The sequence below is a fragment of the Peromyscus californicus genome, unplaced genomic scaffold, assembly GCF_007827085.1.
Source record: "Peromyscus californicus insignis strain IS unplaced genomic scaffold, ASM782708v3 Scaffold_13__1_contigs__length_99412109, whole genome shotgun sequence".
Classification (NCBI taxonomy): Eukaryota; Metazoa; Chordata; class Mammalia; order Rodentia; family Cricetidae; genus Peromyscus; species Peromyscus californicus.
Window position 1 is genome coordinate 27030567 of NW_026294424.1, and position 27143 is coordinate 27057709.

The following is a 27143-nucleotide window of genomic DNA, read 5'->3' on the forward strand; positions in this document are numbered from 1 at the left end:
CCCCGGCCAACAGCCCCAGCATTTACCCATGAGCACCCTGAAATTGACCCGAACCTATCAGAAATTAGCCAAGACAGCAACAAGTGATGACTCTGGCCTTCCATAACCTAAGCAGTGCCAACTTCCCTCACCAGCAACTGGAGCGGATGTGACTTAGGGCTCGTCACTACCTATGGGGAGAGTCAATTCTCTGCTCTTCTGTGGAGGTTTTTTTTAGCTACTTAAACCAAGATGAACTTCCCAGTTCCTACATCGAGCTTGGACAGCACTGGGGAGGGGCTGCTTTACTCGCAAGGTAATCACACTTTAATTCACAGGGCAGCTTTTTCTAAGTATGACACCAGCTTCCAACAGAGACAGCATCCCAGCCAGACCTCTTTACACACATCACCTTCCCACAGCATCTGACAGAGCTGATCTCTCCCCGCCGCTGCAGGTAAATCAAGGTAAAACCATGGACCCAAGTTCTGACATCAAACGTGGCTGTGAGCTTGCTGAGACTCATCTCCACTGTGTCACCCTGCCCCTTAGCAATGCCATGTGTGCTTTCTTAAACAGTTCCACGAAGGGCTCGAGCCTACGGAGGGCACTTGCCTGACATGCACAAGACCCAGGTTTGATTCCCAGCATCACCAAGAACTTAGACTCGTTAAATAGACTACTGTTGCGTAACTATGTAGAGCTCACCTTGGGATACAGTTACTTTCATTTCTTCTGAGGTTTTTATTTTTCCCAATTAAAAACTGTGATGGACATGGTAGTACATGCCTGTAATCCCAGTACTTGGGAGGAACAGACAGGAAAACCAATAGTTCAAGGGCAGTCTCATACCGCCATCCCAAGCCCAAAAAAAAAAAAAAAAAAAAAAAAGGTCAGAGTGAAGGTGTACCTCAGTGGTTGAGTGCTTACCTAGTATGTGAGAGGCCCTGGGTTAGATTCTCAGAACGTGGAAAAAAAAAAGCTGTTTCCCATGATGAATTATTATTTAATCCACAAACTGGACCACAGATGGCTGGAACATCCCGTGATTTGGGTCAAAAGCATCCTCTGCTGTTCACGCTAATCCTTCTAAGACTACTGGTCCTCTACCCTAGACTGGCTGGTCTTGGGGCTCCGATGTGTGGCTGTGGAGCTCAGGCAGCTTTCCTCCCTCCTGTGTGGGATTCTATTTCGGTTAATTCTCTTCCTCCTGTGGCCCATTGTTTGGGGTTTGGCACTACATACTCAATTCCAGTCTTTTGGAATCCGTAACAAATTTCCATCAAACCATCCCAAGCTTTGCGATGCCCACCTGGCAGACAGGGAGCCAGGCAGGCTGCTCAGACACTGACACTCCATCTTGAAAAATCTGCTTGCTATCTTGTTTCTGGGGGTGAGGGTGAGTTTACACTGTTTTTGTTCCTTTCTGTCATTTTACTAGAGCTCTGGGAGGGAGCAGAGATACAGACATTTGTTCAGTTTACTACATTTAACGAGATGTCAGAGTCACTGTTTACAAAAGAACCACAAAGCCAGGGCTGGGTCCCTTAGTCCTGCTCTTAGTACAGAGTAGCGCAGACTTACAGTGAATTGGCCACAGTGGCCAACAGTTTTGTTAATTACATGGTGAACAGTTACACCAATCAGAACAGCATTTGTTCTTAGGTGACTAAGGAGGCATGGGCTTCACAGAAACCGGAACAGATCCTCAAAAAGGATCAGGGACTTTACGCAGCTAGTCCTGGCAGGGAGGGCCTCAGGGCCTCACATTCTCTGGAAATGGTTTCTTTACAATGCAAAAACCTCGAGGAGCAACACACTGTTCGACTTTTCGTCAAAAAGGAGAGGACAAAGTGATGACAGGACTCTAGACTTCCTTATGTACAAGACAAAGCCACTCCCTTCACCAGATGTCCATTCTACTATATCCAGGGACCTTCTGAGCTCAAATACACAAAAGATGCTCCTGCTCAGATAAAGAGCTCCCGACCATGAAGATGTAAGCCAACAGGCCAGACACACTTAAAATGGCATAAGAGAGGGTGACTAGGGTCGGCTAAGGTATCTGAGAGGGGTTGATCAGGCAATAGAGAAACAGCGCTCCAGTCCGGAGGAACGGACAACATGAGGATCCTGAGGCCAGGGAGACCCTGACGGCGGAAGAGTGTGTGACACAAGCCGAGGAAGACTAGGAGTGAGTGGACACGGCCAGGAGGCTGAGTCCCATGGGAAATGACTCCCCATCCCCCTAGGCCTTTAAATGAGAGGTGAGCAATGTGATTTCCATAAAGATTCTTGGGGGCTAGTCTGCAAAAAAAAGCATGTGGGGACAAGAGTGAGGTGTCATCCCAGGACTATGGCCACAGCTCACATGGGACTTTAGGAGCCTGGTCAAGGAAAGCCACTGGCAAGAAAAGTAATCTGTGGTGTGCGGAGGAGGAACAAGATGGATGAGGATGTAGGTAGGTAGACAGTACCTAGTGTGTCCAACCAAGGCCCTGGGTTCAATCCCCAGCATGGCAACTCAGGGTGTGTGGGTGGGTGGGTGTGGGGTCAAAGACACTAGGGATTTGGGACCTGGGTAGCGGTAAAGTGTGGGTGGACTTTTCGGATTCACCAGCCAGTTCCAAATAACCATTCAGGATGTGTACAAAATAAGGCAACAAGCCATGAGCCACGTGGCACCAAGTAAAGGAATAGAAATGGGCTAATTTAAAAATGTAAGAGCTGGTTAGTAACAAGCCTAAGCTATTGGCCAACATTTGTAATTAATGAGTCTCTGCATGGTTATTTGGGAAGTGGCTGGCAAAACAGAGCTATCACAGTCCCAACAAAAAACTCCACTGTGGTGATAGATTGTGCACCCTAATAAACTTTGGCCAAAGATCAGAGAACAGAACAAGCCACTAGATTAAACATAGAGGCCAGACAGTGGTGGCACACACTTTTAATCTTAGAATCTGGGAGGCAGAAATCTGTCTGGATTTCTGTGAGTTCAAACCACTCTGGACTACATGAGACTGACTCAGTCTAGGAGAGAAACAGAGCCAGGCAGTGGTGGTACATGCCTTTAATCCCAGCACTTGAGATCTCATGTCTCTGCTTGGGAAGCACACACACCTTTAATCCCAGGAAGTGATGATGGCTGGGCCGAGAAAGGTATATAAGATGTGGGGAAACAGAAACTAGAAGTTTTTCAGGCTGAGGAGTCCTCGAGGTAAGACGTGGCAGTGGCTTGTTCCTTTGTCTCTCTGATCTTTCAGCATTTACCACAATATCAGGTCCTAGGTTTTAAAAGACCTTTTAAAAAATTCTAGCAAACTCCACCTACAGTAAAGAATGGCTGTGCAATCTGCCAAGGCTGTGAAGTTAGATGGAACATACTCTTTCAAACAGTTAAGTTCGGGTGCTTGTTACATGTCCACATGGAGCCACGACAGACACCTTGAGTCCTGGGAAAGAACAAACTGGAGAAATCAGCCTGAAAGTCACTGGCACAGTTGGTGAAGTTGGTGGGCTAGGAGCCACCCAGGCCAGCCTAAACAGACTGGGGAGAAAGGGACAGGCCAAGCCCTGGGGTGGAGTGTTCTTACAGTCCCTACAGAGTTGAGGTAATAAAAAAAGACAGTAATAACCATCAGGTTTCATGACAAAACTGCAGTGTCTTGACATTAACTAGAGTTAAGATCACATCTATATTGCTGTGTAAATTAGATAAATGAAATTCCCCAAAACACCTGTATCCAAAAGACATCAGAAATTAGTAAAACTCAACAGGCACACAAACACGCATGAGTGCTTTCATTTTGCTGCACCACAGAAGTTGTGCTTTACCATGGAACCACAGGGGTTAGCTGGGCATGGTGGCGCACACTTGAAGCCGAGGCAGGATGATTACAAGGTCAAAGCAAATTAGTGAAATCCTGCCAATCGCACCGGCCCGGCCCCCCAAAAAAACAAAAAAATCGATATACAGTGACACACGACAGTAATCCCAGGACTCCAGAGGTGGAGGCAGCAGGAAGATTCCAAGCTTAAGTCTAGCCTGGGCTACAGAACTTGACCCAGTGGACGGGAGGGAAAACGAGGAATGCAGCTCGGTGGTGGAGCACTTGCCCAGCATCAAGAAGCAAGGGGTTCGATCCTCAGCACTGTGACAGAAAAAAGGCACAAGGGGAGTTGGGCCGGACAACAATGAGAGCTTCTGAGCACACTGAGAAGCAGAAAGGGATCTTCCCACACTCAGCCTCTCTCACGGTAAGAGCTTCGGTACAATGTCCTTGGTGCGACGCCAAGCCTAGTGACACCGACTCCATCCAAAAGCCGAAACGCAACCCCCAGAGGCAAACAGAGCTTCAGACTGCCCCGAGTCCACAGTGGCCAGGAAACATCCAAGCTCTAGGAGCTGCTGCGGAAAAGCATGGCGGCACCGTAGTAACCATAGGCAAACCGGGCAACCCTCCTCAGGAGACAACCATTTCCAGGAAGGATTAGGTATGCTAGACTTCTTGAGAGCACCAAGAAAACCCTCAAAACACTGAAAACAAACTCAAGTGTGAAATCCTGAAACAAGGCTCCAGAACATCAGTGAGAGCAGAGACCAAGAATGTATTAGGGGCAGAATCTTGACCTACCACCCAGCTATGCTGAAGAGAAGTGGCAATACCCCTGTGATAAGTGCGGCTGTAGAAGGCCTAGACATCAGATCACCTGCTGCCACTGATGGGTACCACTGTACTGAGTAGACGGGTTGCCATGTGACATAAGACACTGCATTCCAGAAGCTGCTCCAAGGCCCTCCCTGGGGTGGCTTCCCAGCGTGTGCACGCGCGCGCACGCGCACACACACACACAAAAGAGAGCCAATAACCAGGGAATGATCGTGCTAATAATGTTCCCTTTGATATTTGTTTGATTTCTGACCTGGGGATCCAACCCAGAATTTTAGCATGTGTAAAATACAACTTTTAACCGTTTTAAGAACTGTATGGGCAAGCTGGCCATGTTAAGTTAAAATCCGTAGTCAAATACCCTCACAAAGCTAAATGTATTAAATTTATTATTGAGGCTGGAGAGATGGCTCAGCAGTTAAGAGCAAGTACTGCTTTTGCAGAGGACCTGAGCTTGGTTCTCAGCAAATCACAACTATCCCGGAACTCCAGCTCCAGGAGATCCAGCGCCCTCTTCTGGACTCCACTGGTACCTGCGCTCTTGTGCACACACCCCACACTAATATGTACGCAATTAAAATAAAACTTTAATGAAATGCATGGCAACCAGATATAGACAAGTTTACAGTATTTGTCTATAACCAAACTGAGTTGTTTTTTTAAATGTCTTAACTCTTTATAATAAGTTTCTTGAGTTTTCACAAGGAACACGTATTAATTTAACATTGATGTTTATTCCTATTATACCTCATTCATCCACCATTCACCCACCAGGCATTTCTTGAGACCCAGACACACAATACAGCACAGCAATGACTAAAGAGGCAGATACTTGGCCCTCCATGGGATCTCTGGTAGCTAGAGTACACAGATCCTGAGCCTGGGAACACAGGCCAGGAAGAAGCCACCCAGCACATAAACGTACAGGCTGTAGGTGTGGACCACGTAGCTGAGGCGGCAGGAGGATCTCAGGTTTTGAGGCCTGTGTGGGACAGATGCATAGGATGGTTTTATCTCATAATAAGATGCATGCCCAGTTCTTACCAAGAACAGCACAGCTCGGCCATGTCAGCACCACTTGCCCCAGCATAAACACATCTTCCCTTCTGCCAAATGCCTTTGTCCAACAGGCCACAGCGGCCCAAACGTGGACCAGCCTCGCTTAGCTCTAGACACCCGCTGCCCACCACACTGCCCATTCCTCACTCTTTCCCAGGTCTTGTCACTACATATGGTATGCCTGCCTTCTGTTACCTGTCTCTGTGAACGTGATCATGCTAGACAGCTTTCTAATACCCTTGTGTGTGCCAAGCGCTACACAGTAACAAACACATCTTTTTTCAGAAGAGAAAACTGAAGCTCATGGTTTTCCTAACTGCCCCGAGTTACGTGACCAACAAACGGTGGAATCGGCAATCAAACTGCCTGCCCTCTCACGCTATTTCCCAGCTCGATGGAGAGAAACAGTCGACACAAAGGTACACTGATGGAGGAAGTTGATTTCCACGGAGTTACAACAATGTCCTTCAAACAGCAGTTAATGGGGTCAGTGGTGAGGCGTCATCTTGCAATCCCTCTGGGGTCTTTACTCTGACCCAAGTATTCTTAGCTAAAATGCTGAACCCTGCTTCCACTTCCCCCTTCAGACACTTGCTACAGATGCCAAGTAACTGTGAATGAGTGTCCAAGTGAGCACGACGAAAACTCCCCCAATTAAGTCCAGTACACACACCTGAACTTAATGAGATCCAACACGCCCCCACCCCACCCCCAGATTAATCAGCGGCACAGGGCTCCGGGAACACAAAGGCTATTTCGTGGGAGTGCAGCAGCCTCAAAATCCTTTTCTGTGATTACACCTCATTGTATAACAATGTTCAGACATTCGGTCTGAGCAAGCATAGTAATTACATTTCTCACTTTGAACTAATTTAAGCAGCTACATCTGAGTTCCTCCACAAGCCCTCGGGCTGATCCACCCTCCACCGCCCACCCGGAGCACTCCTGCCTGAGAAGACCAGGGCTTCTGCTAAATGACTGTCCCTCTGTGTCACACGCTCTTGGTAATTCAGAAGCCCCCTTCAAGCTGACCTCCAGGATGGGCAGCACGCATACCTTCCTTCCTTAAGGAACCCAAGAGGAAAACGGGCCAGCCAGACTCTCCAACTGTGTGACCTGAGTTTAGTTTCCCCAGTCCTCACTTTTAAAACTGTTCTGTGGGGGGCTGGAGAGATGGGCCAGCAGTTAGGAGTGCTTGCTGCTGGCTCTTTCAGAAGACTGGAGTTCAATTCCCACAGCTAAAGGCTCATAACTGCCTCTACCTCCAGGTCCAACTCCCTCTTCGGGTCTCTGCAGGGACATATGCACCAGCTAACACACAGACACACACATGCAAAAGTAAAAATGAAAAGGTTTTTTAAACCTTAAAATGGCGTTATGGGGCCATGCGCTGGCTCAGCAAGTAAAGGTACCCGGCTGTGCCAAGTGCGACAACCTGAATTTGATCTCAGGACCCTCACAACGGAAGGACAGAACTGATTCCCTCAAGTTATCCGAGGCCCTCCACATTTGCTCTGTGGCCTGTGTGTGCACCCGTACACATAGACAAATAAATGTAAGCCTTTTGCTTTTGTTTTTGCTTTTTGAAACAGGGTCTATCTATACAGCCCTGGCTGTCCTGGAACCCGGAGTTCTCCCCACCTCTGCCTTCCAAGTGCCGGGGATTAAAGACGTGCACTACCTCTGTCCAGCCATAAACCCAAATTTTGTAATGGCACCACAGTCTGCACTTAATGGTGGAGTGTCCTTCTGGCTGCCAGTGCTACCCAGAGGTTAGAAAAGCAAATCCTGCCAGGACTTTGAAGTTAACAGTTTCACAGATGTCCAAAATCTGAACCCCGCCCCCCATGGGCCCAATTTTGTATGAAAATCCTACACCCTTTTCCTGAATAGAAAATGCCAACAATGATGCTTTCTTTTCCTTTTCTTCCTTCCCTCCCTCCCTTCCTTTCTTTTGAGATAAAACCTTGCTACCTAGCCTCAGGCTGTTCTGGAGCTCGCAGTGAGCCTCCAGCCTCCATTTCCTCGCTGGAATGGCAGGGCGTGCTACCACATCTAGCTCAAAGCAGGAATGCTAATACTCCCACTCCCCACCTCAACCCTCCACCCATGAAACTGCAATCTTCCAAGCCTTAAAAGTCACCCCTCACGGCAGTCAGGAGCAATGGAGTGAAATGTTAAAGAAAGAAAGGAAAAGGAAAAGAAATCAGGGCTCGAGAGATGGCTCGGAGGTTAAGAGGACTTCAGTTTCCTTGCAGAGGACCCAGGTTCAATTCCCAGCACCCATATGGTGGCTTACAACCACTCTTAATTCCAGTTCCAGGGGATCCAATGCCCTCTTCTGGCTCCTGAGGCACCAGGCCACACGTTATACAAACATCTATGCAAGCAAAGCAAATATACGCATAAAATAAAAACCAATAAATCTTAGAGAAGAAAGCAAGCAACACCACCTGCCCCATCTACCCCTGCAACCAACAGCTTGACTTTGCTAGCTATGACCCACCCGCTTGCCCCATGCCATGCTGATGCACGAAAGTTTTCTCTCCAAGACTGAGAAAGGCAGAGACAATATCCCATCATACTCCCGACATTTTACGTCTGAGGAGAGGTATAGGGGGGTAGGGGAAGGAGCTGGTGACAGGTAACAACACGTAGGTCACTTTCCTTCTGGTTGGCAGAACACCCCACTTTGCAGCCCATAGGGACAGGCCACAGTTAATACCAAGCTCTCCTTCCCCGGTTGCTGGGAGCTAACCTGCTCCACCCGAAGGGCCTGATAACGGGAAGGGAAGCACCACTTCCTCAGAGGCAGGATGCCCCAGACCAGAAAGCTTGGGAGTTGGGCAAGGCCACCCCAGCTTCTGGTCCCACAGCTTGATGCTACACACAAGGCAGCAGAAAAATCTAATGCCTTTCTCAAATGGGACACTTAGTTCCTTCACTCTTGGGTCAATAACTTGCCATGGTTGTTCTTGTTTTGAGCCGAGTCTTGTGTAGCCTCAGGCTGACCTTGGAACTCTCCTGCCTAGGTGTAATGGTTCGTGCCACCACACCTGGCTCACGGTAACTTCTTAACCAGGAACTGGAGGCGGCTGTGTGCGTGTTCATGTGGGGTGGGGTGTGCTTAACACTGGTGACTGAGTTCAAGGGTAAGATAAACAACAGACGTGCAACAAGACGATTCTCAAACCACTGAAATCGTCCGTATCTGCTAGATGTGTGGCAGGATGAAGCTCCCACCCACTGCTACACGGCCAGATTTGAGAGGTGCAGGAGAAAGATGCACTGCATGACATGCGCTTCCCCTCTGTGTGGGGTGGGCAGAAGGCACAGCAGATATGAAGCCAGTCTGAGTCAGCGTACAGCAATCACCACCCATCCACCCGTCCACCCATCCACCCGCTTTGCAAACCTAAATTTTGGTCTCCAGTTGCTTGAATCAAAGAGCAAACAAAATGAAGTGTGGAGGCTCACACCTGCACCTTCAGAACCTGCAGACTGATGTAGGCAGACAGCTTCAGCGTCAGGGCCAGCCAGAGCCACAGCATAAGACCCTGCCTGAAAGGGGAAAAGGTTATCGCAAAGCCCCACCCCTTCCTGGGATCTGTAGGCAGTTGCTGGGGAAGGGAGAGACATTTTCTTGAGTGATGTTGCCTCTGATAAGTCGCTGGGACTTCTGTAAACAGCCCTAATTAGGCCAGGGGTGATGGGGCATGCCTTGAATCCCAGCACTTGGAGGCAGAAGTTAAGCAGATCTCTTGAGTTCCAGGCCAGCCAGCAAGGGCTTGACACAAAACAACCCAAACCAGAACAACAACAACAACAAAAAAACCCAATCAACTGTATCCATTCTCACTGGATGAGTAACACTTGTGGGGACACTACGTCTCTGCTATGCCTTGTGTGAAAAGAGCACAGGAGGGCAAACAGACAACCTTCCCAGAGCTTGGCTTTGAGGACAATGCTGCCTCGAGCTCCCGGAGAGTCTGAGAGACGAGGGTGTTCTAGGCACTTCCACTTTCCAGGACAGACAGCAACGGAGGGAAACTATGTGGAAACAGAGGACAAAATGGGGCGGAGAAAAGACTGTCAAAATGACCCTAAGGGGCTGGGGAGATCGCTCAGAGGGGGAGAGCGCTTAACCGGAGTGCCCGTCCCCAGCTCCCACACTGGCACGGCCACATCTGTGAGGAGCAGAGGCAAAAGGCAGGATGGTGGCTGGGGCTCGCTGGCCACAGGCTCCAGGTTCGGTGAGACCCCGTGTCCAGCATATAAGGAAGGTGACAATGGATACCCAATGTTCTTCTCGGGTCAGACTCTCTTAAGTTCTCTTGTCCCACTTCTTTACTGGAGTTTCCTCGACACTCGGTGCAGTCATAAATCTTTAGCAGACATGCCAGATGTGATGGCTCACACCTGTAATCCCAACACTCCAGAGGCTGAAGCAAGTGTATGTCAAACATCGGAAAGAGCCAATATGGAGCCAGGTGTGTGGGTCATACCTGCCATCCTTGGCCAAGTTCAGAGACAGAGGCCAGCCAGGGGCTACACGAGATCCTGTCTCCAGCCACAATAAACAGCCAAAGCACAGGTCTGTGAAAATGGGAAGAGTTTATAGGTACCCACTGTCTTTGGGTAGGGTTCTCAGTGTAGGATGCACAGCCGACATCTGGATACGGGAGGGTTTGCTAGTGGGTCCTAAGACTGACTACTGATTATGACTGCGCTGTGGACAGCCCACCTGTCAATCTCATGGTTAGTCCTTAAGTTTTCAGCTTTCCTGTTCTTCCCATCTACTGCCACCTCTCTTAACGGCTCACTTCCCATGTACCAGGCACACTCTTTCATCAAACCCCACAGTAATCCCTTGAGGATCGAGGGGAAGCTTTGAAAGGAAGCAGCCTGGCTCTCCTCTTCCTCCCTACCACTAAGGATGCTCCTGCCGCACACAGTGGAAGTCGAGTTAGGGAACATGTCCCACGTGGCCTGGCTTCACAGTGTCACTCCCACGGGATGACGTGGCAAAGGGCACGTCCGCCTGTGTGTTATAATGGGCCAGCCATGCATGGGTTATGAGAAGTACCTGTCCTGAAGGAGCTCAGAAAACCAAGCTCCAGCCGAGGACAGGAGTGGAGGGTGGAACGTTGGCTGAACAACTCACTCCCTTGCCTTAATTGGCATCCATCTTAGTGTTAATTGGCTTGGAGCTAAGGACCTTTCATACAACCCTAGGGAAGCTGACCTTTGGAGCGGCTGGTGACTTGGTGGGTAAATATGTCTTTATGGACTTCATAAAATGCAGTCTGTGTAAACACACACTCCAGAACTGTTAAGAGCACCGAGTGGCTGGAGTGTGGCACAAAGGTGGCCTTTAAGATTGTGGCATGCTCCGTGATTAGACATTTAAGAAAATGAATGTGGGGATATAATTTCAGTTTAGGAAGTAGATCCCAAACTAGCTTGCGGGCAGAGGAACCACCTTTGGATCACATAAAAAAATGCAGATTAGGGCTGGGGGTACAGCTTAATTGGTAAAGTGTTCCTCAGTAAGCATAAAGCCTGGGGCTCCATCCAGCACCACATAGAACTGGGCATGGTGGTGCATACGGGGAGGTGAGACCAGAAAGCTCAGAAGTTCAAGGATAGCCTTGGCTACACAGCAAGTCTGAGGCTAGCCTGGACTACATGAGACTCTACACACACCCTTCCACACACACACAAGCATATTGCAGCACACACCACCTGTAATCCCAGTACCCAGAAACAGAAGTCATAAGACTGAGCGTATACTCGCTGTGGACCACACAGTGAGCACAAGGTTAGCTTGGGCTACACACACAAACTCTTGTCTCAAAAAACAGGAGAGGGAGAAGGGAAGGGGGAAGAGGGGGCAGAGAAACGGAAGCACAAGAGCCCTGCTCTAAGGCTCTTCCTCAGAGGCCCAAGGCCCCGTCAAGACGACCTTGTCATGATGCTGTATGATAGAATTTTACAGGCTTGTCAATTTTGGGGGCCCTTAATTACAAGATGCTCGACCCTGGGCATTTCTGGCCAATTTCAAAGTTCATCTTCCTCAAACTTCTCTGAAGGGAGAACAGAGGTAAAGGTGGAGAGGGCAGGCAGAAGAGGGGAAACAAGTACTAGGAAAGGATGTACTGAGAGCTAGAAACCAGTGAACAGGGAGAGAGACGGGAGTCTGGGCTCGGAAGAGCACAAGTGAACTCAGGAGTCCATCTTCCACCCTCTCGTGAGACCTCTCATGGAGCCCATTCCAAGGCTGAGTCTGGCCTTGAACTCCTGATCCTCCTTTAGAGGAAGTAGGTCTCCTTCTGAATGCTGGGATTACAGATGTAAGCCAACTGTGACTAGCTAAGTTCCACTTCTTGGAACAGAAGCATTTCTGGCGCTCCGACCAAGCTGTTGGTTGACACTGTCCTACTCAAAGATCGTCGGGACCAGGGAGATGTCTCTCTCAACAAGCCACTTGCCACACAAGCTGACGGCCTGAGTCCCACCCCTGGGAGGCAGGCAAATACTGGATAAAATGGCACATGTGTAAACACAACATTCTTACAAGATGGGAGGTGCAGACAGGAGTGGGGGAGGGGAGAGAAAAGGCAGGATCCAGGCAGGTTGGCTGGCAAGGCATGGTGTCACAGAGCTGTAATCCTCGCACCCAGGAAGCTTAGGCAGAAGTGCTGTGACTTTTAGGTTAACCTGGAGTGTTTAAAAAAACAATATGGAAAAATGATGTTCCTCCATGACCAGTAGAGCCACGCCTCCTTCCTTCTCTTTGCTGTAACAGCGTTCTGTTGGCACGAAGTTGTCACAACAATGTACCTAAACTACCACCTATCCCAGCCTGGCATCCACTGCCCTCCACCCCCAAGACCAGTATATCGGATATTCCTTCCTGCTGTGTATGACCACACGGCCTTGGCAGTAAACATCAAAAGCACACAGTAGCGTAGAAAGTCTGAGCTTGGAAGCAAGAGAAAACCATAGGTAGCCACAGAAACTTTCCTTCCGTAGCCCAGATGCAAAATCCTGGGAACTTTTTATGCATTTCAACTGCTTGAGGGCTTAGCTCCTCTCTCCCAGGACGGCCATCTGGAGGCTGCTTGCCTCCACTCCCAAACTTCCTGTACCCTCCTGCCAAGCCACGGGCGACACACACAGGAACAGCATTTGGAAGCTCATCTGTCTCACCCTTGCACAGCATGTGACCGAGGCTAGCAATCTGTTCGTGTTGATGGTTCAACATCTCCGTGGGCCACATGGATCGGAACGGATGCTGTCTCCACCTTCTTCCTGTCTCCTGAGGCTTTTGACAACTCAGAGCTAATGAAAGTCTCAAATGTTTAATATAAAAAACCCCAAATGGGACGCAACCAAGACCAGATGATAGCTCCCTGACATAGCTCAAACCACATCACAGCTGTACAACCTGAAGTTGCCTTGCTAGTCAACAATTTGTGTGTCAAAGAAGGGACCCGAGCTGCTCATTCCCCAGCATTTTCTCCAGCTCCCAAGGTGCTGTGGTGAGTGGCAGAGAGCGGGTGATTGATGCACCTGCCTTTTCTCTAAGAGCGAGTGGGTTGAGATGAGGCAGCAACATGAGAACTAACAGACCAGAAGCCCTCCCAGGGGTTCGAAGGAGGATGCCTGACCGTCAAAGCAGGCTGCTTTACCGTTGTGAACCTGCCCTGAGTACTTGCCGACAACACGCCCACGGCCTCTGGTGAATGTAGGTTTCTCCATCTACGCCCTCAGTGCTTAACTGGGGCCAAACAGAACAGTCCTATCAGCCACGCCGGACAAGTGGCCTCCTTGACTCCAACGTAGCCCACACCCTCTGACTAGTTTTACATTTCCAACTCATCTGCTTGCTCCCACGTCTTAAGCAGCTCCTTCCTGCTTCAAGAACAGAAGTCCAAACACCGACTCTGTGGGCCCAGCACTCAGCAACCTCCAAACTTAGCCTCCGAAGGCACAACTGCTTTTCTCTAGCCTCACCAGGCATGAACTTGCAGATGGGGTGTCCTGCTATGCGCAAGAGCTGGCACCTCCACAGCCTGTCTGGTCTTCTTCTCCTACAAATGCACGAGCACCCTTGTAGGAATCTGCCAACACTCAACTCAAGACCAACTCACAGAATACCAACAACTCTGCCCGGCTGCTCTGATCATTAAAAAAAAAAAAAAAAAAAAAATTAGTTTATTTTTCTTTGTCTTTTCTATTTAAGAGGAAAAAAATAGAAGAGTCAAAGTTTATTGGGGTTTTCTGCTTTCATTTTTCAACTTTTGAAACAAGGTCTCATTATGTAGCTTTGGCTGGTCTAGAACTCACTCTGTAAACCGGGCTGGCCTCAGACTCACAAAGATCCACCCACCTCTGCCTCCTGAGTGCTGACATTATGGTATTTGCATGGGCATGGGGCTTATTTTTATCTATTTACTATTTATTTTGGATTTTTTTGGTTTTTTTGTTTTGTTTTGTTTTGAGACAGGGTCTCTCTATTACATAGCTCTGGATGTCCTAGAACTCACTGTGTAGATCAGGCTAGCCTCAAACTCATAATCCTCCTGCCTCTGCCTCCTATTCCCCCATGCTTGGCTTTACACACTTTTGTTTATTATGAACAAGGGATCAAACCCAGGGCTTTGTGCATGCTAGGCAAGTGCTCTATCACTGAGTTATATTCCCAATCAAAAGGTTTCTATCTTTTTAAAGATTTATTTATTTGTGTGTGTCCCTGCATGAGTTTACGTGCTTTATATGCTTGCACGAGCCCCAGGAGGCCAGAAGAGGGAATAAGATCCCCTGGAACTATAGTTACAGACAGAGATTAAATATGTGGGTGCTGGGAACCGAACCTGGGTCCTCTGCAAAAACAGTGATGCACTCTTAACCCCTAAGCTATCTCCCAGTCCTAGTTTTTGTTTTTTTTTTTTAAGCAAGAGGGTCTTGTTGGGCTGGAGAGATGGCTCAGAGGTTAAGAACACTGACTGCTCTTCCAGAGGTCCTGAGTTCAATTCCCAGCAACCACATGGTGGCTGACAACCATCTGTAATGAGATCTGGCGCCCTCTTCTGTATACATAATAAATAAATAAATCTTTAAAAAAAAAAAAAAAAAAGAGGGTCTTGTTAAAACACCTGCCTCTAGAAGAGCAATGCTATTTTATTGTCTAAGGACACACACTATCACGCCTGAGGTCACACAGCATGTTAGTGGCAAAAAGAGGGTGGGAATCTAAGTGTCCCGAACCCCAGAACTCAGTACATATGGCAACCTGTCTCCTTCGCTATTTAGAATCCATTAAGGCATTTAGCGTTGGGGCAGCCTCTCTGTTATAGAGAGGACTACACAGAAAAGGCATTCTCTTCAATGACTGCAAGCATGATGGGCGGAGCTCAGCGATGCAGGATTCTCTCCTAATTCCTCCTGCTTTAAGAAGTGCTGGAGGCCACCTGGTGTACAGAGTGAGTTCCAGGACAGGCTCCAAAGCTACAGAGAAACCGTCTCCAGAAAAAAAAAAGTGATGTGGAATAATCCTTTACACTGTGTGAATATATGCTGCTATGATTGGTTTAACAAACAAGCCGACTGGCCAATAACTGAACAGGATAAAGTTAGGCAGGAAAGCGAAACTGAGAATGATGGGATGAGGAAAGGCAGAGGAGTCACCAGCCAGAGGCAGAAGCAGGAGATGAAACTGCCATGCTAATAAAGGTACTGCCACATGGTAGAGCACAAATAAGGAATATGGGTTAACTTAGAAGATAAGGGCTAAGGCCAGGTGGTGGCGGCGCACGCCTTTAATCCCAGCACTCGGGAAGCAGAGGCAGGCGGATCTCTGTAAGTTCGAGGCCAGCCTGGTCTACAGAGCGAGATCTAGGAAAGGCGCAAAACTACACAGAGAAACTCTGTCTTGAAAAACCAAAAAAAAAAAAAAAAAAAGGTAAGGCCTAGTTAGTAACAAGCCTGAGCTATTGGCCGAGCATTTGTGATTAATATTAAGCCTCAGAGTGGTTATTTGGGACCGGGCAGTTGGGACAGGAAACGTCCAATTACAAAGGAGATCTAACTTTACGCCTTGTCTGTAGGAAAAAAGTACTGACTCATGGTTAACACCATGGCCATGGCTCATGGTCAATACCACATTCTCCACCCAAGTTTGACCACTGCTCTCCTGCAGAGCGCCACATGATCCATCTCAGATCTGAAAGCTGTCCCCTAACTTTCTAACTACACGAATGAAGAAACTCAAGGACCTCCCCAGAGAGTACAGTTGTATTTCCTAATGACCCGAGTTGAGAAAAATAAGACAAACATCATCCACTATCACTTCAGTAGTATCTAATGAAGCTGTATTTTATTATAGAATGAACACTGCTATGTGTATTGAAAAAAAAACCACATACACATATATGTATGTAGGTGATACTGCAGACTCAGTTCACAAGCAACACTTAGATGACATAGGGATACCAGTTACTTGTGAACTACTGGGTAGTCAGTCAATTCAAGACTTGCAGATCAGGGCTGGCCAGTTGGCTTCTAGGTAAAGTTGCCTGCTCCCGAGTCTCATGACCTCAGTTGGATATCTGGGCCCCACATGGGTCAAACAAGAAATCAACTCCCAAAAGTTGTCCTCTGACCACCAGACCCACATTGTGGTGCACACATGTCCACAGACAGGCACACACAAAACCAAAAACAAGTAAAAAGACCCACAGCAACTGGAGAGATGGCTGTTAGGACCCAAGATCATTTCCCAGCACCCAAGCTGAGTTTCTTACAACTCCAGCTCCAGGGGATAGCACCCCCTTCTGGCCTCCTCAGGAACCTGCACTCACATGCACATACCCACAAACATATATACACAGTTAAAAAAAAAATACACAATCTTAAAAAAAAAAAAAAAAGTCTTGAAAGATACTTCCTGGGAATGGACCTTAGGCCTTACTCACGATCCTCTCAAAGAAAAATATGGCAGACTGATAAACCACAGGGTCCCAACCTCCCTGCAGAAGAACTGCAGGCTTGCATATTTTTAGTACTTCTTTTGGGGGAGACAAAGAATTTCTCACTTATTTTAGCCTTCTGCTCTATTCTTAGCTTCCCAGCAGCCAGGCCCAAGTACAGCCCTCCCTGTTCCAACTCATACTCCAGTCTCTTTGCACTGCTCACCAGGAATTATCTCCAAAGAGTAAGAACTGACAAGTGACGGATAATTTACATCTTAACCCTATTCAGATTTAGGTAAATGGTTTAATACGCATGCTAATATTCCACCATTATTCCAATTAAGGAAACTATTATGTTAAAGTGTTTAATCAGGAGAATTAAGGAGAACTGCAGACACCTAAAATTAACCTCTAATAGTCTTGACAGTCATCCCATTTAAATGCTTGGCTATAAGCAACTCTCACTTAAGATTTCTGCTTAGGCACACAGGGATTCCTGATAAGACCTAAAAGCAATTCATTTCCTAGCAAGATTGCTGTCTTGAAAGAATAAACTAAAAGGGCCACAATTTAAATACAATCAAAGCCCCAAGCAGTCACATGGCAGGGGATTTAAACATCATCATCTTGATCCCCAGGAACAATGCTCTTTGCATCAGAAACAACACAACCACTTCCTCTTTCTCTGACCTTCTCTGTTTAATTATTTCCTGTGATTTCTTCTAGGGCTGAGCGTGCCTGCCTCCCAGGGCCAGCAGGCTTTCCGTACATGACTGATTTCTCTGGACGGTGCAGAGTGCCAGCTGCCTGTGAGACACGGAACAGTTGGAGGACTTCGCAGACCTAAGGGGTGCATTTCTTGGGGCTCCTGGCATTCAAAAAGAACTTTTTTGGTTTTTTGTTTGTTTGCTATTTTTTTGAGACTGGGTTTCTCTGTAGCCCTGGTTGTCCTGAACTCAGAGAGCTGCCTGCCTCTGCCCCCTGAATGCTGGGATTAAAGGCGTGGACCATCATGCTAGGCTTCAATTTTTTTTTTTTAAATGCCAGAAGAAAATACAAAGGTTTCCTCAACTCATTCTAAAGTCAAACAGGAAACCATCCTGCCAGGGACGGGGAAAGATGTTCTTGATATTATGTCCCAGGGTATAAGTACCACCTTGTCCAAACAGCCTCGACAAATGAATTACTAATACCAACTATATGTTTCATCACATATCTTAGATCATACACATAAGATAAAAACTTAAATCTTTCTGAAAACACACATCATCTCAGGCCCTGCAGAGTCAGGATCCCGTCATCCCTATACGAGCCCAGTCCTAGGGGTACTTTTGAGAGTTCCTAATCCAGGTCCAGGTCCAGGGGAAGTGTGCGCACTGTCAGCCATTTTGTTCAGACACGCTTCCCATCGGGGCACAGCAGCTTGTTCTACGTCTTACACCACTCATACTGCAGGCAGAGGAAGCCACCTTAGGGGCTGAGGATAGCTCACTGGCAGAGCCTGTGTCCAGCGGACCTACATGAGGACCTAGGTTCAATCCACGACGAGAAAGGAAGGACTGGCGAAGAGAGGTCACCTCACACTAAAACACTTAGAAGACTGAGTGCAGCTGGGCGGTGGTGGCGCACCCCTTTAATCCCAGCACTGGGGAGGCAGAGCCAGGCGGATCTCTGAGTTGGAGCCCAGCCTAATCTACAGAGCAAGTTCTAGGGTGGCCAGGGCTACACAGAGAAACCATGTGTCGAAAAAAAATTATGATAATAATAATAATAATAATAATAATAATAATAAACAAACATCCCCCTAGGTCTAGTGGGTCACACTTGTAGTCCTAGCACTGAGGACACTAAGGCAGGATGATTGTCAGGAGTGTGAGGCCAGCCTAGGCTACAGAATGAGACCTTATTTAAAACAAAACAAAACAGCATAAATCCCGCTGTGATGAAACAAGATAAAAAATTTAATTTATCATCAGCATTATTACTTTGTGTGTGTGGTGTAGAGATTAAGACTAGAGTGGCCTTGCACACGCTAGCCAAATATTCTCCTAATGCTAACTTTTCAAAATCTCTCCCTCACCTACAGCACGGAGATGCTGGAGGGTCAGACGTAGTCCCCCCACAGGCAGATACGCACGCATGCACGCACGCACGCGCCCTTATGTACAACACAACCGCCACACGCCTCAAGAACAACTCAAAGCGCCTGCCCGCTAGGCAGGCCTGACCACGTCAATCCTAAAACACGCTCAGCCTGGAGTGTCAGCTACGCAATCAGGAAAGCCCCGCCACAGGTTAGCAGGGGAGAAAGGGAAAAACCACGTAACAATCAGTCACCAGTGAAGACAAGTCTGTCCTCATACCCTTAAGGCACAAGAAAGTGTCTAACACCCTAGAACGTAAGTCCCCCAAGGGCAGGGACTGCCTGAGTCACAGCTCTAACAAGTGGGTGGATTAGCGGTAGGTGTTAGGTGCTCTGTATCCAGTGACAGACAGGCAGGAGCTAGGCTGGTCCCTCCGGCTGCACCCAGAGCTGCTCAGTTCATGTAGTACAGTAATTCATACATGGTGTCGCAATTAGGGCCCAAGAACAGGCATGAGAATCTACATCTACGGCACACAATGTCAACACCTGCTCTCTAGTGCTCCCTAACTTCCTGTAGGACGAAAAAACATTTAAGCAAGCACAGCAAGGCCTCACAACGGGTAAATAAACAGGAGACTCCTACTCTGAAACCTGGTGCTTGAGGAAAAAACCAGGCTTGACTTAATCTTTAAGCAAGGGGTAACTATATTAAGACTGTTTACATGTATAGCTTCAAAAGGTCTGCAATACGAACCAAACCGTTGGAATGTCTGCTACATTAAACTGGCCCGGCACTATATTTGTTTCCTTGGTTGGAAATATAACATGAAATACCAATATGGCACTCAAGCAGACAAAACACAAGCCAACGCTATCCTAGGAGAACCCTGAGCCTGACTGATGTTTCAGAACCACAGAAAGCTGTTGGTACTAAGATTTTCAGACCACACAGATGACTGCCAAGGGTTATAAAGGGAAGGAGAAACCTGAGTGTAAGAAAGCAGCTAAGCTATGAAGACCAGAACCTCCAAAAGCAGTCTGGTGCATGCCTCTAATCCCGCAACTGAGAAGGCCGATGCAGGAGGATGACCACAGGTTTGAGACCAGGCCAGTCAGGCACATACCATGACCCTGTCTCAAAACAAAACAAAGAGACTGGCAGCTGGCCGCCATTACTGATACTACAGAAAAGGAAAAAAAAAAAAAAAAAAAAAAGAATTGTTTTATTCTAGAGCATTCTACCAGGACATCAGAGAGGCAAAGAAACAGTCGGGACCCAGTGTTCAGGCGCTAGCTTTCCTTTCACGAGCTCCGAGAAACACTGAGCAAGTTACTCCATGTTCAAGTGAGAATAAGCAGTGGATACTTGACACTGTGAATTATGAAAAGACAAGACATCTTGTCACACAAGGAGCCACAGCAGATGTGAAGGAGTCCAGTGAATTCCCAACATTAGGTGCTAAAAAAGCTTTACCCAGGCTACCACACTTCCTACTTAGTGAGAGCCTGGTCTAGACCAGTTCAACACAATGAACTTCTGTATGCAATCCAGAAAGTCAGAAAGCGGACAGAGGTAGATCTGTCCAGAGCCGTACTTAGTACACTACCATCATGGCACCCTTCCTCTTGTGGTCCTGAAAGTAAGTGCTCTCAAACTAGAGGTGGCAGCTCATGTCTGTAATTCTACTACATGGGAAGTTGAGACAAGAGGATGTGACTTTGAGGTTTTTCTGGGTTCCACTGGGTTCTAGGCTAGTCTGAGCTACATACAGAGTCTAAAAAAAACAAGGGGCCAGGTGGCGGCGGCGGCGCACGCCTTTAATCCCAGCACTTGGGAGGCAGAGCCAGGCAGATCTCTGTGAGTTCGAGGCCAGCCTGGGCTACCAAGTGAGTTCCAGGAAAGGCGCAAAGCTACACAGGGAAACCCTGTCTCGAAAAACCAAAAAAAAAAAAAAAAAAAAAAGAGAGAGAGAGAGAGAGAGAGAGAGATGTCTGTTCTAATATCCTCAATCAAAAATATTTAATTACAGCCAAGTGTGGTGGCACACACCTTTAACCCCAGCACTCAGCAGTTAGGAGCAGATCTCTATGAATTTGAGGCCAGCCTGGTCTATATAGTGAGTTCCAGGCTGGCTTTGGCTATATAGTGAGACCCTTTGTCAAAATATAACACAAAAGTACTAAACACTAAGATAAAGTCAAACTTACTTCTCTACCTCTATCCACCAAGCACAAAGAAAGAAGACTGTTTTCAGTCAGATACGCTGTGTGCATATGTAAAGTGTGCATACGAAAGGCCATGTGAATGTGTTAATAAAGATCAGCTAAGAAAGGGAACTGACTGGTCATAAAACAGTTGCCCTTTAGTTGAGCGGGCTCTTCATCCAGTCCGTATCAAGTATTTTATTAATCCTAGCCTGTTTTCTTTCCATGACCCGGGATACCTGTCAGGTCATTTTAAGTATGTGCCTACTCAGGGCAAGCATGCAGAAAACACACCTTGTCCCCACCCACACCCACGCAAACCCTAATGAAATGCAGCAGGACACACACACACACACACACACACACACACACACACACACACACACACAACACCTCTACATAGTTCCAAATGCAGTTCCATGACAAACTGTAAGGGTTCCCTCAGGCACAGTGAGTTGCTCAGAGACAGGTTTAGAAATATCCTAAGCTTACCAAGTGCCACAGTTATAATTACTACATTAGTCCATAGGAACAGAACGAACAGCAAGTAGGAGGAGAGGAAGGGGGAGGGGGAGGGGGAGGGGGAGGGGGGAGGCTCAACAGGAAAAAGGATGAGAGTATGGCAGGCGTGTAGGGGGGAGGTGGTGGTGGTGGTGGTGGTGGTTAATGAACAAAGCACATCATGTGTATGAATGTATGAAATTTTAAAGAATTAAAAACACACACACACTGCCACACAGGGCACTGTGTGCGTCCTGGAAAACGAGGGCAGAAGCACTAGAACGCACCCCCAAATCACCAATGTATTATCTTTAAGGTCTTAAAGTCAGTCTAATTTCCTTCAGAGAAAACGAGCCAAAACAAACAACCACACGTATCCACACTTCCTGCTCTGCCTCCATTAGCTCTCCTCCGTTTCTGAGGCTCTGCTGTTGAGTGTGTGTTTGTGTTCACTCTGCTGTTGAGTGTGTGTTTGTGTTCTTCAGCCAGTCATGTCGGACCTATGCCAGTATTGGAGTTCATCAGCACAGCTGTCTCCACGTCAAGTGAGAAGACTCCACCAGAACCCTGCAGCTACTGCAAATTGTTAATATTGTGATTTCTACAGACTTCCCTGCAGGGGCAGAAACACAGACCCCATCTTACTACGCAGGAGATTTACTTCGAAGCTGGAAAACGCGCCAGCCCAGTGACACAATGCCACAGTCCAGGCTTCTTGGGAATGTAGAGGCAGGAGGATTGCCAGAGTTCAGAGTTCAATGCCAGCCTGGGTAACACAGTGAGACCTACTAACCTCCACCTCTAAAAATCAACCAATCAAACAACAATAAACTTCGGCTGAGCCACCTCTCCAGCCCCTGGGGTCTCTTTCGTTTGATGCTATGTATGCCAGGCTACATGACCCACGGACTTCTTCTGGGGATTCCTGTCTAGGCCTCCTATTTGCCAACAGGAGCACTGAGATTCCCAATGTGCACTACCGTGTCCAGCTTATATGGGTTCTGGGGATTCTAATTCAGGTCCTTTCGTACTTTCATCTACTGAGCAATCTCCCCAGGCCCGAAATAGCATCTGAAATAATTCTATCATATTACTCTCTTTGGTACACATTTATTACGCAAATACAACGTCCTCAATGGTACTTCGCTAACAGTAGAAAGCTAAGCAGTGGAATTACTAAGCAGTAACCCTGAATCCAAAGAGCCCGTGGCCTGACGCAGAATCCAGCTTGGAAGAAGCCCAGCTATGTGGTATAAACTGCCCGGCAGAACAGGAGGAAAAAGACACAGCCAGGAGAGGTGGGGCGGGGGAAGTCGAGGAAAACCTCCCAAAAGGAAAGCTCAGGGCTGGCTGGAAAGATGAGTCACATTCACCTACAGACTCGAAGCAAAACAGAATCCCAGAATGAAGGGAAACAGTGAACTGGGAATTCATCCCAATCCAACACTCATGAGTTCAAGGCCATCCTCAGCTACACGGCAAATTTATGGTTAGCCTGGGGTTATACCTTATTTCAAACAGTAACACAAAAACAAACTCATGAGAGCAGCAAGAGTAAGCAAGCTGTTGGGGTAAAATAGCCGCTGCAGGTCTTCCTGCAGCGACACTGGGAGGTTTTACTGGTGCAGGCAGCAGGAAAGTGAGACTTGTTGTAGCCACAAAAAAGGTGGACCAAGATTCGAATTTCGCACCGCCAACTCATATTTTCAACGTCAAGAGTTCTACTCGTAAAGATTTCCAGGCTCAGGGTTTCAAACCTGTGAGCTCTAAGCCAGCCAGTACCACACGGCAAAAGCTGCTCAAAAAATAAAAAGAACCTGCTTACACAGAATGGAATCGGTATTCCCAGCCCCGGGAGGCAGAGGCAGGGGGATCACTGTAGGCTCAAGGGCAGCCCTATATATGTAATAAGTCCCAGGTAAGCTGGGGCCACTATGTAGTGAGACCCTGTCTCAGACAGACAGACAGACAAGCGGAATGCTAAGACAGTCAGCTAAGTGGTCCAAACCTGTACACAATCTCCGATACTCCGGGGGCTAAAACAGGATTTTTAAATTCAAGACGGCCTCCACTACAGAGTGAGTTCAAGGCCAGTCAGAGCAATGCAGTAAGACACTGTTCCAAAATTTAAGAATGTTTGAAAAATACAAAGAAAAAACAAAGCAAAACAAAAGCAGCTGCAGCTGGAGAGACGGCTCAGTGATGAAGGGCGTTTGCTGCAAGCCGGGCGGTGGTGGCGCACACCTCTAATCCCAGCACTCGGGAGGCAGAGGCAGGCGGGTATCTATGAGTTTGAGGCCAGCCTGGTATACAGAGAGAGTTCCAGGATAGCCAAGGCAACAACACAGAGAAACCCTGTCTCAAAAGAAAAAAAAAAAAAAAGGAAAGAAACAAACAGTATTCACTGCTCTTCCAGAGGACTGGAGTCTGAATCAGCATTCAGATTGGGCGGCTCACAACTGCCTCTAACTCTAGGGGATCCGACACTCTCTTTCACAGGCACTACACTCATGTGCACAGATGCACACCCAAACAAACGGTAGAGAAATAAAAACGTCTTTTGTCGGGTGTGGTATTGAGTAACTGTAACCCCAGCATTTCGAAGGTAGACACGGGGGGATCAGGGAGGCATTCAAAGCCAGCTTGGCTGCACATGGAGTCTGAGGCTAGCCTGAGCTCATGACACCCTGTCTCAGGGCGCTGTTGGGGCCAGGGGATGGCTCAACAGGTAAAGTGCTTGCCGCACAAACCGGATGACCCGAGTTTGATCCCCAGGACCCACATGAAGGTGAAAGGAGAGAAATGACTCCACCAAGTTGTCCTCTGACCTCCACAGGAGCAACATGGCACATGTGTGTATACACAGACACAGACACCATACACACTGTACACACACACCAAAAATCAACTTTTAAAAAGACAGAAAATGTGTATTGGGTTTCATGCACTCCAGTAATAATACTCTGAGCCTCCATCACTAATCCCGAGGAGAATTACAGCGCTCTCAGCCCCAGGCTCGCTTCACTTCACTTTAACCTGATGTGCTCCTCATACTTCACAGCAGTTTTCAAAGAAGAAAAACCATGGCAACGGCAGATTGTCACCGATTTAGAATAATTAGGAACCAACAGAATGACTGGCAGAAACAAACGTGGTGAGCATGGCCAGGAGACAGGGCTACGGCTGCAGTGAAGTGCCCGCCTGGCCTGCGTGCGGCCAGGTTCACTAAGGCTGGCCATCACCCTTCAGATACCAGCTGGGAGCAAAGCGCTCTTCCCGAACCAGGCTGCTGAGCGAACATTTCTTCAGTCACTAAAGGGGTGGTCCTGGGCAAACTACTTAAATTCTCCTCAGTTTCCCCAAATAAAAACGGGGACAGTACCACAGTGAGTTCCACATAGTTCATTAACACGGTAGTCATACTAAGTAACTCCAGAGCCAGTACGAGGGCACTGTAATTCCAGCACTCAGGAAGCTGAGACAGGAGGATCTCTCTAAGTTAGAGATCCTCCTCACCGAAAGTCCCAAGCCAGCCAGGGTACTCATAGTGAAGCCCTGTCTCAGAGACCATAACATCCAGAAAGCCTTTCGACAGTGGTAAAGATTCTAGGCCTTCTCATCCTCTAGAACTACAGCCCACCTCTAATATCTACTGTCTCAATATAATTTTTTTTTTTTTGAGTCAGGGTCTTACTCTTAGCCCAAGCTGGCTGGTCTCAAACTCACGGACAATCCTCCTGCTTCAGCCTCCAGCTGCTGGGATAACAGGTGTGAGCCACCAATTTCAACAAGACTTCTGACAGTGGTAAACCCCATCTCTCCCCAGGACTGGATGAAAAAGTATTCACTTAATGCTGGTCCCCACCTGAAATCCTTTCGCGGAGGCTAGCAAATGGGGAAGGATGCAAAGCTGGCCTGCTGCTAGAGGGCCACAAGCCAGACCTGCACTCCCAGTGGGAGGAACCAAGGAACCGAAGGCACAGTGGGCCAAGAACCCCCGACAGCACAGGTACTGTCCTCACTGCTCCTACGTGCAAGCACGAACAGGGGCCCAGAAAAAAAGGATCGTTTACTGGCCGAGTTCCAAAAGAGGAAGGCCTAGCAGATACTCCTTTCCCTCCATATTTCAACATTAAAACTCCCAACTTTTTTCCACTTTGTGATTTCAATGACAGGTATAGGAAGACAAGGTAAAAATGTCTAAAATAGACCAACACATGCTGTGGGGCTTGCACAGCAGGTGAGGGCCCCTCCTGGGACAGGTGTCTTGACAGATTAGGGTTACTGCAGTCACAGCTCCCTGGGGACACACGGAAGGAAATTCCCTTTCCAGAGCATCAGCTTCCTTCCACCCAGCCTGACAATGGACGCCAAAGGATAAAGGGCCATTTAAAAACAAACACAGTGGGCTTGCTAGTCTGGGTGTGTCAGGCCCTGGGTGCAAACTCCAGCACCGAAAACAAAGAAAAAAAAAAGTGGGATTTCTTACAGTGGAACACAGCGTTCTGCCGACTGCTACAGGAGCTCGTTAAGCCTCCCGGTCGCCCAGCCCCAAGTCACTTCCCTTCTTTGCACTCTAGTGTCCACTGGGGTGTGGGGATGGGACGGATGGGACACACAAAAGCAAAAGGCCTGAGGTTTGGAAGCTAGTGTCCAACCACCCACACTCCACTGCCCCAGGTCTCCCTCCCCTCTCTGCGTCCCCGAGGCTGCTGACCCGCTCTGGAGTCCAAGCAGGCGCCGCTACTACCTTGGCTAATGGCAACACTGAATGAAAGGAGCCGAGGCAGGCTTAGGATTTATGAATGTGCAGGGGAGGAGGGATATCATGTGACAATAAAGGAGAACGTCTTATTCACAAAAAAAAAAAGAAAAGAAAAAAGTGGCTGGTGGCGAGCACCGTCGCTCAACAGCGGCCGCAGAGCCGGACCGCTCGGACCCCAGGCGGCCCCGCCCCCAGAGCCCCGCGAGGGAAACGCCTCGGACCCAAGAGCGGGGACCCAACCCAACACGCGACCAAGGCGGGAGGCTGCTGCCACTTAGCCCGGAGACGGTGACAGCCCCGGGTCTCCCGGAGGGGCGGCCCGGGAGCACCTCCGACTAAGCACCGAGAGCTTTGTTCCCCTCGGGCCCGCGGGCCGGGCACATGCACGGGCACGCGCTCTCCCTCACATACACGCCAGGAGCGCGCTTCCCCGCACGCTCTCTCCCGCCCTCGCTGCACACGCTTCGGATCCGCCCCCAGAGCTGCCCCGACACCGCGGGGCGCGTGTGCCGGCCCACACGCGCGTGCACACACTCACGCGCACCGGGACTCCGCGGGCTGCTCCCGCGCTCCGGCTGCTGCGCGGACCCAGGCGCACGGACCCTGTGCCGAGCCGAGCCGGGCCGGCCCTCCCCCAACTCCTTGGTGTTTTTATGAATGAAAATGTGGTATGCAAATGAGAGCGATTCAAGAAAAACGAAATGGCGGAGCCGGGCCCCAGAGGGCTCGGGAGAGGACTGTAGGGCAGGCAGCCGAGTCGGGAGTCACAAAGTCACCATGCACACATACCCATCGACCCCGGGATGCCCCGCGTGGAGGGCGTCAGAGCTTCCGCTCGCGCAGTGCGGGAGACCGCCCCGAGGTCATTCGCGCGCCCTTGGCCCCGGCTGCGACCCAGACTC

General features: G+C 48.5%; 1 protein-coding gene across 1 annotated transcript in view; it reads right to left on the bottom strand.

Annotated features, from left to right (window-relative positions):
- The window catches only part of Spred2 (sprouty related EVH1 domain containing 2), a 108307-nt gene that overhangs the window by 77594 nt on the left and 3570 nt on the right, over positions 1-27143 (bottom strand). The gene's annotated exons all lie outside the window — the stretch shown is intronic.